Consider the following 12,634-nt stretch of genomic DNA (forward strand, 5'->3'; position numbering starts at 1 on the left):
ATCTCAAGAACTCCCTTCTTCATAGGCGTCCCATTATTCACATGATTCCTTTCAGAAGTGTACATGAACTGGTTATTTGCAACTATGTCAATGAGTTCTTGAGCTTCTGCAGGCGTTTTCTTTAGGTGAATGGATCCACCTGTAGAGGTATCCAATAACATCTTAGATAACTCAGACAGACCATCATAGAATATATCCAGGATGGTCCATTCTGAAAGCATGTCAGAAGGACACTTTTTGGTCAGTCCTTTGTATCTCTCCCAAGCTTCATAGAGGGATTCACCTTCTTTTTGTCTGAAGGTTTGAACATCCACTCTAAGCTTGCTCAACTTTTGAGGAGGAAAGAACTTGGCTAGGAAAGCCTTGACCAGCTTATCCCAAGAGTTCAGGCTATCCTTAGGTTGAGAGTCCAACCATACTCTAGCTCTGTCTCTTACAGTAAAAGGAAAAAGCATGAGCCTGTAGACTTCAGGATCTACTCCATTAGTCTTAACAGTATCACATATCTGCAAGAATTCAGTTAAGAACTGAAAAGGATCTTCAGATGGAAGTCCATGAAACTTGCAGTTCTGCTGCATCAGAGAAACTAGTTGAGGTTTCAGCTCAAAGTTGTTTGCTCCAATGGCAGAAATGGAGATGCTTCTTCCATGTAAATTGGAATTAGGTGCAGTAAAGTCACCAAGCATTCTCCTTGCATTATTATTATTTTCGGCTGCCATCTCCTCTTCTTGTTCGAAATTTTCTGAAAGGTTCTCTCTGGATTGTTGTAATTTAGCTTCTCTTAGTTTCCTCTTCAGGGTCCTTTCAGGTTCTGGATCTGCTTCAATAAGAATGTTCTTGTCCTTGCTCCTGCTCATATGAAAAAGAGAGAACAGAAAAATAATAATAATAGGGGTCCTTTTTACCACGGTATAGAGGTCTCAGTGTGAGTTAGAAGAAAAGAAGAAGAAGAAATTCAAACACAGATGGAAGAGAGGGTTCGAATTTGGGTGAGATGAAGTGTTAGTAGATGAATAAATAAATAGAGGGAGATGAGAGAGAAGGGGAATTTTCAAAAATAATTTTTGAAAGAGAGTTAGTGATTTTTGAAAATAGTTTTTGAAAAAGGTTAGTAATTTTCGAAAATTAAGATTTTAAAAAATTGAAATAATTACTTAATTAAAAAGAAATTTTTGAAAAAGAGGGAGATATTTTCGAAAATTAGAGAGAGAGTTAGTTAGGTGGTTTTGAAAAAGATAAGAAACAAACAAAAAGTTAGTTAGTTAGTTGAAACAAATTTTGAAAAGATAAGAAGTTAGGAAGTTAGAAAAGATATTTTGAAATCAAATTTTTGAAAAAGGTAAGATAAGAAGATATTTTTGAAAAGATATGATTGAAATTAGTTTTTTTGAAAAATATTTGATTTTTAAAATCACAATTAATGACTTGATTCACAAGATATCACAAGATATGATTCTAGAACTCAAAGTTTGAATCTTTCTTAACAAGCAAGTAACAAACTTGAAATTTTTGAATCAAAACATTAATTGTTATTGTTATTTTCGAAAATTTGATATAAAAATAAGAAAAAGATTTTTTGAAAAGTATTTTTAAAATTTTCGAAAATAACTAAGAAAAATGAAAAAGATTTGATTTTTTTGAAAAAGATTTTTGAAATAGATAGTATTTTTAAATTGAAAATTTGATTTGACTCATGAAAACAACCAGATTTTAAAATTTTTTTGAAAAAGTCAAATCTAATTTTCGAATTTATGAGAGAGAAAAAGGGAAAGATATTTTTTTATTTTTGAATTTTTATGATGAGAGAGAAAAACAAGAAAAATGATGCAATGCATGAAAGTTATGGATCAAAACAATGAATGCATGCTAGAATGCTATGAATGTCAGGATGAACACCAAGAACACTTTGAATGTCAAGATGAACACCAAGAACATATTTTTGAAAAATTTTTAATGCAAGGAAAACATGCAAGACACCAAACTTAGAATTCTTTAATGCTTAGACACTAAGAATTCAAGAATGCATATGAAAAACAAGAAAAGACACAAAACATGCAAATGCAAAGATCAAACAAGAAGACTTACCAAGAACAACTTGAAGATCATGAAGAACACTATGAATGCATGAGAATTTTCGAAAAATGCAAGATGCACATGCAATTGACACCAAACTTATAACATGACTCAAGACCCAAACAAGAAACACAAAAATATTTTTGATTTTTATGATTTTATGATTTTTTTTGTATTTTTATTTTAAAATTTTCGAAAATCATTTTGAAAAAGAAAGAATAAGGATTCAAAATTTTTAATGTGAATTCCAGGAATCTTATGCTCTAAAGCTCCAATCAAAGGGTCAGGCATGGCTTAATAGCCAGCCAAGCTTTAGTATGTAACTCAGACATGACACGTCTAACATGCCCTACAGTCGTATTAGACATGACTTTACAACCAGCCATGCTTCATGAAACACTAGAATTCATCGTCTAACATGCGTACGCGTGGAATGCTGAAAGTGCAGGTGGTGCGCAGAAATTGTGATTACACTTTGATTATGTAAAATTCATCGCTCTTTCTTTCCCTGGTAATGGTGCCAAAAACATGATGCCAATACCATGGTTCACAACTTCGCACAACTAACCAGCAAGTGCACTGGGTCGTCCAAGTAATACCTTACGTGAGTAAGGGTCGAATCCCACGAAGATTGTTGGTATGAAGCAAGCTATGGTCACCTTGTAAATCTCAGTCAGGCGGATATAAAATAGTAATGGGGTTTTCGAAAATAATTAATAAAATAGGGATAGAAATACTTATGTAAATCTTTGGTGAGAATTTCAGATAAGCGAATAGAGATGCTTTCGTTCCTCTGAACCTCTGCTTTCCTGCTGTCTTCATCCAATCAGTCTTACTCCTTTCCATGGCTGGCTTTATGTAATGCATCACCATTGTCAATGGCTACTTTCGGTCTTCTCTCGGGAAAATGATCCAGATGCCCTGTCACGGCACGACTAATCGTCTGGAGGCATCACCCTTATCAATGGTTACATCCTATCCTCTCAGTGAAAATGGTCAACGCACCCTGTCACGGCACGGCTATTCATCTGTCAGTTCTCGATCATGCTGGAATAGGATTTACTATCCTTTTGCGTCTGTCACTACACCCAGCAATTGCGAGTTTAAAGCTCGTCACAGTCATTCAATCATTGAATCCTACTCGGAATACCACAGACAAAGGTTTAGACTTTTCGGATTCTCTTGAATTCCGCCATCATTCTAGCTTACACCACGAAGATTCCGATTAAGAGATCTAAGAGATACTCATTGATGAGCGGATATTTTATACGCTTTTTGGGGATAATTTCATATAGTTTTGAGTATGTTTTAGTTAATTTTTAGTCTATTTCTAGTAGTTTTTAGGAAAAATTCATATTTCTGGACTTTACTATGAGTTGTGTATTTTTCTATAATTTCAGGTATTTTTCTGGCTGAAATTGAAGGAGCTGAGCAAAAATCTGATTCAGGCTGAAAAAGGACTGCTGATGCTGTTGGATTCTGACCTCCCTGCACTCAAAGTAGATTTTCTGGAGCTACAGAACTCGAAATGGCGTGCTTCTAATTGCGTTGGAAAGTAGACATCGAAGGCTTTCCAGCAATATATAATAGTCCATACTTTGCACAAGAATAGACGACGTAAACTGGCGTTCAACGCCAGTCCTCTGCCCAATTCTGGCGTCCAGCGCCAGAAAAGGATAAAAAACTGGAGTTGAACGCCCAAACTGGCACAAAAACTGGCGTTCAACTCCACAAATGGCCTCTGCATGTGGATTGCTTAAAGTCTCAGCCCCAGCACACACCAAGTGGGCCCCAGCACACCAAGTGGGCCCCAGAAGTGGATCTCTGCATCATCCATCATAGTCCACTCATATTTTGTAACCCTAGGCTACTAGTTTAGTATTTAAACAACTTTTAGAGACTTATTTTGTATCTCATGACATTTCAGATCTAAACTTTGTATTCTCTGACGGCATGAGTCTCTAAACCCCATTGTTGGGGGTGAGGAGCTCTGCTGTGTCTCGATGAATTAATGCAAGTATTTCTGTTTTCTATTCAAACACGCTTGTTCCTATCTAAGATGTTCATTCGCGCTTAACTGTGATGAAGGTGATGATCAGTGACATTCATCACCTTCCTCAAACCATGAACGTGTGCCTGACAACCACCTCCGTTCTATATCCGATTGAATGAATATCTCTGAGATCTCTTAATCAGAATCTCCGTGGTATAAGCTAGAACTGATGGCGGCATTCATGAGAATCCGGAAAGTCTAAACCTTGTCTGTGGTATTCCGAGTAGGATTCAAGGATTGAATGACTGTGACGAGCTTCAAACTCCTGAAGGCTGGGCGTTAGTGACAGATGCAAAAGGATAGTAAATCCTATTCCAACCGGATCGAGAACCAACCGGTGATTAGCCGTGCTGTGACAGAGCGCGTGAGCGTAGTTTTCACTGGAAGGATGGAAGGTAGCCATTGACAACGGTGATCCACCAACACACAGCTTGCCATAGGAGGACGTGCGTGCGTGAATCAGAAGACAGAGGAAAGCAGAGATTCAGAAGACAAAGCATCTCCAAAACTCCAACATATTCTCCATTACTACACAACAAGTAACTTTTAATTTATGCTCTACTGGTTATTCATAATTCAACTGATAAACATAATTGACTTCCTGACTAAGATTTACAAGATAACCATAGATTGCTTCAAACCAACAATCTCTGTGGGATTCGACCCTTACTCACGTAAGGTATTACTTGGACGACCCAGTGCACTTGCTGGTTAGTTGTGCGAAGTTGTAAGAGAGTAATGTGAACAGTAACATTACAATTTCGTGCACCAAGTTTTTGGCGCCGTTGCCGGGGATTGTTCGTGTTTGAACAACTGACGGATTATTTTGTTGCTTAGATTAGGAAAAATCTTCTCTTTTTTGGTTTAGAGTCTTTTATTATTTATCCCTTGTTAAAACACTTTAAATTTATAGCTCAGTTAATTAGAACGTGGTATTTATGTTCATGGTAATTGGCTATCATATTTAAAAAAAAAAAAAAAACCTTTTTCAAAAATAATTTTTCTATTAAATCCTGTGCCAAACTCTAATAAGGTCCCATAACTCATTTGGCTAGAACATTAATTTGATTGGGTTAGAATCTTTTATACTCTTTTTAAAAACCTTTTTCAAAAATAATTTTTCTATTAAATCTTGTGCCAAACTTTAAGTTTGGTGTTTTCTTGTTGATTCCCCTTTGATTTTCGAAAATTTTGGTTTGGTTTTCTAAAAATTTTTAAGTTTGGTGTTCTTCCTTCATGTTCTTGTGTTCTTGTGAGTCTTCAAAGTGTTCTTGAGTTTCCTTGTGTCTTGATCTTAAAATTTTTAAGTTTGGTGTTCCTTGGTGTTTTCCCTCCAAATTTTTCGAAAACAAGGAGCATTAGATCTAAAAATTTTAAATCTTGTACTATCTTATTGTTTTTCTCTCTCCTCACTAAATTCAAAAATATCTTTTCAAAATATCTTTTCTAACTTCCTATCTTTTCAAAATTTGTTTCAACTAACTAACCAACTTTTTGTTTGTTTCTTAACTTTTTCAAAACTACCTAACTAACTCTCTCTCTCTCAAATTTTCGAAAATATCTCCCCTCTTTTTCAAAAATTTTGTTTTTTTTAACTAATTATTTTTAAATTTTTTTTTTACGAAAAAAAAATTCAAAATTCAAATTCTTTTTAGTTATTTTATTTTATTTAAGTATTTACTTCTTATAAAATAAAATAAATAAAAAGATAAATCAGTCCAAGTTATATCCATAGATCCATCATGGACATCAGTGGAGATGGACAGTCCAGGAGGACTTTGGGGTCATATTCTAACCCCTCTACTGCTTCGTATGGGAGTAGCATATGCATACCCTCCATTGGAGTTAGTAGCTTTGAGTTGAATCCTCAGCTCATTATCATGGTGCAGCAAAGTTGCCAGTATTCCGGTCTTCCACAGGAAGAACCTACAGAGTTTCTGGCACAATTTTTACAAATTGCTGACACAGTACATGATAAGGAAATAGATCAGGATGTCTACAGACTATTACTGTTTCCATTTGCTGTAAAAGATCAAGCCAAGAGGTGGTTAAATAACCAACCAAAGGCCAGCATAAGAACATGGAAACAGCTGACAGAAAAATTCCTGAATCAATATTTCCCTCCAAAAAGGATGACACAGCTAAGGCTGGACATCCAAGGCTTTAAACAAGGAGATAATGAATCTCTTTATGATGCCTGGGAGAGATACAGAGAGATGCTACGAAAATGCCCCTCTGAAATGTTTTCAGAGTGGGTTCAGTTAGACATCTTCTACTATGGGCTTGCAGAAGGAGCTCAGATGTCTTTAGATTACTCAGCTGGTGGATCTATCCATATGAGAAAGACAATCGAAGAGGCTCAAGAGCTCATTGATACAGTTGCCAGGAATCAGCATCTGTATCTAAGCAGCAACCCTTCCATGAATGAAGAGGTTAAAACAGTAACTGCTGAATTCAGTACTGTAAAACAAGCTACTGAATTCAATCAGCAATTAGATTTTCTAACAAAGCAGCTAGCTGAATTCAAAGACAGGTTACAGGAGACAAGGATAGCTAATATACATATGGAAGAACAGTTTAAGCAAACAAAGCAGCAGCTATCAAAGCAAATAGCAGAAGAATGCCAAGCAGTTCAATTAAGAAGTGGGAAAACATTAAATACCCCACCTCAAGGCATCAAAAATTCAAGAAATGAGCAACCCACCATAGATTCCCCTGAGGACAGTAAGAGCCCAGGGAAAAATAATTCTGGCACTAAAACGCCAGAAAATGGGTGGAAGGCTGGCGCTGAACACCCAGACCATGCCCAAAACTGGCGTTCAGTGCCAGAAACAAGGCAGGATTGGCGTTCAACGCCAGAAACAGGCAAGAATCTGGCGTTGAACGCCCAACAGGGGCACATTTCTGGCGTTCAGGCGCCAGGAACAGGTAGTGAGCTGGCGTCTAACGTCACTCCAGCTTCTGACTCTGGCATTCAATTGCCAGTGAGGGATTAGACACACACAAGTGCTGATAACAACCCCTCTAAAAAGGCTTCTTTAACCACTAAGGTTGAGGAATATAAAGCCAAGATACCTTATCCTCAAAAACTCCGGAAAGAGGAGCAGGATAAGCAATTTGCTCGCTTTGCAGATTATCTAAGGACTCTTGAAATAAAGATTCCATTTGCAGAGGCACTTGAGCAAATACCTTCTTATGCCAAGTTCATGAAAGAGATCTTGAGTCATAAAAAGGAGTGGAGAGAAATAGAAAGAGTTCTCCTCACTGAAGAATGCAGTGCAGTCATTCTGAAAAGCTTTCCTGAAAAGCTTAAAGACCCTGGGAGTTTTCTGATACCATGCATATTAGAAGGTGATTGCACCAAGACAGCTCTATGCGATCTTGGGGCGAGCATCAACCTGATACCTGCATCCACTATCAGGAAGCTTGGCTTAACTGAAGAAGTTAAACCAACCCGGATATGTCTCCAACTTGCTGATGGTTCCACTAAATACCCATCAGGCGTGATTGAGGACATGATTGTCAGAGTTGGGCCATTCGCCTTTCCCACTGACTTTGTTGTGCTGGAAATGGAGGAGCACAAGAGTGCTACTCTCATTCTAGGAAGACCCTTCCTAGCAACTGGACGATCCCTCATTGACGTCCAGCAGGGGGAAATAACCCTGAGAGTCAACGATGACGAGTTCAAGTTGAACGCTGTCAAAGCCATGCAGCATCCAGACACATCAACAGACTGCATGAAAGTTGACCTTATTGACTCTTTGGTAGAGGAGATCAACATGGCTGAGAGTCTCGAATCAGAGTTGGAAAACATCTTTAAAGATGTTCAGCCTGATTTGGAGGATTCAGGGGACGTGAAAGAGCCTCTGAACTTTCTTCTGAAAGAGGAAAAACCTCCTAAACCAGAGCTCAAGCCACTGCCACCATCCTTGAAATATGCATTTCTAGGAGAAGGTGACACTTTTCCAGTGATCATAAGCTCTGCTTTAAATTCACAGGAAGAGGAAGTACTTATTCAAGTGCTAAGGACACACAAGACAGCTCTTGGGTGGTCCATAGGTGACCTTAAGGGCATAAGCCCAGCTAGATGCATGCACAAAATCCTATTGGAGGATAATGCCAAACCAGTGGTTCAACCACAGAGGCGGCTAAATCCAGCCATGAAGGAAGTGGTGCAGAAAGAGGTCACCAAATTACTAGAGGCTGGGATTATTTATCCCATTTCTGATAGCCCCTGGGTGAGCCATGTTCAAGTCGTCCCAAAAAAGGGAAGCATGACAGTGATTCATAATGAAAAAAATGAACTGGTTCCTACAAGAACAGTTACAGGGTGGCGCATGTGTATTGACTACAGAAGGCTCAATACAGCCACCAGAAAGGATCATTTTCCTTTACCATTCATAGACCAGATGCTAGAGAGACTAGCAGGTCATGATTATTACTGCTTTTTGGATGGCTATTCAAGCTATAACCAGATTGCAGTGGATCCCTAGGATCAAGAGAAAACAGCATTCACATGTCCATCGGGAGTGTTTGCTTATAGAAGGATGCCCTTTGGGCTATGCAATGCGCCTGCAACCTTCCAGAGATGCATGCTCTCTATTTTCTCTAACATGGTGGAAAAATTTCTGGAAGTCTTCATGGATGACTTCTCAGTATATGGAGACTCATTCAGCTCCTGTCTTGATCACCTGAAACTTGTTCTGAAAAGATGCCAAGAAACTAACCTAGTTTTAAACTGGGAAAAATGTCACTTCATGGTGACTGAAGGAATTGTTCTTGGGCACAAGATCTCAAACAAGGGAATAGAGGTGGATCAAGCAAAAATAGAGGTAATTGAAAAATTACCACCACCTGCCAATGTTAAGGCAATCAGAAGCTTTCTGGGGCATGCAGGATTCTATAGGAGGTTTATAAAGGATTTTTCAAAAATCGCAAAACCTCTAAGCAATCTGCTAGCTGCTGACACGCCATTTGTGTTTGACACAGCATGCCTACAGGCGTTTGAAACGCTGAAAGCTAAGCTGGTCACAGCACCAGTCATCTCTGCACCAGACTGGACATTGCCATTTGAGTTAATGTGTGATGCCAGTGATCATGCCATTGGTGCAGTACTGGGACAGAGGCATGACAAGCTTCTGCATGTCATTTATTATGCCAGTCGCGTTTTAAATGATGCCCAGAAAAATTACACAACCACAGAAAAGGAATTACTTGCAGTGGTTTACGCCATTGACAAGTTCAGATCCTACTTAGTAGGATCAAAGGTGATTGTGTACACTGACCATGCTGCTCTTAAGTATCTACTCACAAAGCAGGATTCAAAACCCAGCCTCATCAGATGGGTATTGCTTCTGCAAGAGTTTGATATAGAAATAAGAGACAGAAAAGGGACAGAGAACCAAGTAGCTGATCATCTGTCCCGGATAGAGCCAGTGGAAGGGACGTCCCTCCCCTTCCTTGAGATCTCTGAGACATTCCCTGATGAGCATCTATTTGCCATTCAGGAAGCACCATGGTTTACCGATATTGCAAACTATAAAGCTGCAAGGTTCATACCCAAGGAGTACAATAGAATACAAAAAAAGAAACTAATTACTGATGCAAAGTACTACTTGTGGGATGAGCCCTATCTCTTTAAGAGATGTGCAGACGGAATTATCCGTAGGTGTGTCCCCAGAGAGGAAGCACAGAGAATCTTATGGCATTGCCATGGATCTCAATATGGAGGTCATTTCGGAGGTGAGCGAACAGCCACCAAGGTCCTCCAATGTGGCTTCTATTGGCCCACACTCTATAAAGATTCCCGCGAGTTTGTACGTAATTGTGACAGTTGCCAAAGAGCTGGTAATCTGCCCCATGGTTACGCCATGCCTCAACAAGGAATCTTGGAAATAGAGTTATTTGATGTATGGGGAATTGACTTCATGGGACCTTTCCCACCATCATACTCAAACACTTATATCCTGGTGGCAGTTGACTATGTATCAAAATGGGTTGAAGCTATTGCCACACCCACCAATGATACTAAAACAGTGCTGAAGTTCCTCCAGAAACATATCTTTAGCAGGTTTGGTGTCCCTAGAGTGTTAATCAGTGATGGGGGCACTCACTTCTGCAATAAACAGCTTTACTCTGCCATGGTTCGGTATGGAATTCGCCACAAGGTGGCCACTCCATATCATCCACAAACCAATGGGCAGGCTGAAGTCTCTAACAGAGAATTAAAGAGAATCCTGGAACGGACAGTAAATACCCGTAGAAAGGATTGGGCAAGGAGCTTGGATGATGCTCTGTGGGCTTACAGAACAGCATTCAAGACCCCTATAGGGACCTCTCCATACCAACTCGTGTATGGTAAGGCATGCCACTTGCCCGTGGAACTGGAACATAAGGCCTACTGGGCAACCAGATTCCTAAACTTAGATGCCAAATTAGCAGGAGAAAAACGATTGCTCCAGCTAAATGAGCTAGAGGAATTCAGATTCACAGCTTTCGAAAATGCCAAGCTTTATAAAGAAAAATAAAAAAAATGGCATGACAAAAAGCTGTCATCTAGAATCTTTGAACCAGGACAGAAGGTCCTGTTGTTTAACTCTAGACTCAGGCTATTCCCCGGGAAACTGAAATCCCGGTGGAGGGGACCATACGTGATTACAAGTGTGTCACCATATGGTTATGTGGAGCTTCAAGATATTGATTCTGATAAGAAGTTCATTGTCAATGGACAGAGAATCAAGCATTATCTTGAAGGCAACACTGAGCAAGAATGCTCAAGACTGAAGCTAGATTAAAAGCTCAGCAAGGTCCAGCTAAAGACAATAAAGAAGCGCTTGCTGGGAGGCAACCCAGCCATGGGGCAACAATCCTCTAAGCATTTTGCCCTATTTTTATTTTTATTTGTTTATATAAAGTTCACTGACACTAAGGTAAAGAATCATTTGCATAAGTTTACAGGGTTACAGAAGGAATCTACACACAAAACAGAGATAGGGAGCTTACTGGCAAGAAAACGCCAGTGAAGGTGGGGAGGAGCTCTCCTTCTACCCATCTCCTTCTTTTTCTTTTGCTTGAGGACAAGCAAAGCTCTAAGTTTGGTGTGCTTATCCGTGATCACTAAGATCATGGCCCCTAAAGGAAAACAACCCACTCCAAGAGGAGCAAGGGCGTGATTTAAAGGAACTAAAGCGCAAGAAATTCTCTCTTGAAGGACCAAGCACCTCACAGACTAGAGGAACATCCACTTCCCAAACCTCAAGGTTGTTGAGTTCTAATCTTAGCCTTAACTCTGTGATACTGTTCTTATTTTAATTTTACCTTAGGAGTCATATAGTAGTAATTAGTATCTATTTTGATTTTATCTCCAATTAAGCTATATTATTTTTCTCATCATCATTAAACATGAATAAAATAGTAGATCTTTTGAATAAGAAGCAATAAAATTTCGAGTTTAAATAAAACAAATTCTAATTGGTTAAATGTGGTGGCAATGCTTTCTGTCTTCTGAATGAATGCTTGAACAGTGCATATGTCTTTTGAATTTGTTGTTTAAGACTGTTAAATATGTTGGCTCTTGACAGAATAATGAACATGAAACATGTTATTGATAATCTGAAAAATCATAAAAATGATTCTTGAAGCAAGAAAAAGCAGCAAAGAACAAAGCTTGCAGAAAAAAAAAAAAAGAGCAAGCAGAAAAAGCCAATAACCCTTAAAACCAAAAGGCAAGGGCAATTAAAAAGGATCCCAAGGCTTTGAGCATCAGTGGATAGGAGGGCCTAAAGGACTAAAATCCTGGTCTAAGCGGCTAAACCAAGCTGTCCCTAACCATGTGCTTGTGGCGTGAAGGTGTCAAGTGAAAACTTGAGACTGAGCGGTTAAAGTCAAGGTCCAAAGCAAAAAGAAGAGTGTGCTTAAGAACTCTGGACACCTCTAATTGGGGACTTTAGCAAAGCTGAGTCACAATCTGAAAAGGTTCACCCAGTTATGTGTCTGTGGCATTTATGTATCCGGTAGTAATACTGGAAAACAAAGTGCTTAGGGCCACGGCCAAGACTCATAAAGAAGCTGTGTTCAAGAATCATCACACTGAACTAAGAGAATCAATAACACTATCTGAATTCTGAGTTCCTATAGATGCCAATCACTCTGAGCTTCAATGGATAAAGTGAGATGCCAAAACTGTTCAGAAGCAAAAAGCTACTAGTCCCGCTCATCTAATTAGAATCTGAGCTTCATTCAAAAACTCTGAGATATTATTGCTTCTCAACCTATTAGTCTTCTATTTTATTTGTCTAGTTGCTTGAGGACAAGCAACAGTTTAAGTTTGGTGTTGTGATGAGCGGATATTTTATACGCTTTTTGGGGATAATTTCATATAGTTTTGAGTATGTTTTAGTTAATTTTTAGTCTATTTCTAGTAGTTTTTAGGAAAAATTCATATTTCTGGACTTTACTATGAGTTGTGTGTTTTTCTGTAATTTCAGGTATTTTTCTGGCTGAAATTGA

General features: G+C 38.8%; 1 non-coding gene across 1 annotated transcript; it reads left to right on the forward strand.

The window, feature by feature from the left end:
• The first annotated feature begins 215 nt into the window (after positions 1–215).
• LOC148550898 (small nucleolar RNA R71) lies at positions 216–323 on the forward strand. The gene has a single exon (XR_015892798.1). It is a non-coding gene; the product is annotated as a small nucleolar RNA R71 (small nucleolar RNA).
• Positions 324–12,634: the final 12,311 nt, after the last annotated feature.

The sequence above is a fragment of the Arachis ipaensis genome, chromosome B7 (genome assembly GCF_059453495.1).
Source record: "Arachis ipaensis isolate K30076 ecotype BB chromosome B7, ASM5945349v1, whole genome shotgun sequence".
Lineage (NCBI taxonomy): Eukaryota > Viridiplantae > Streptophyta > Magnoliopsida > Fabales > Fabaceae > Arachis > Arachis ipaensis.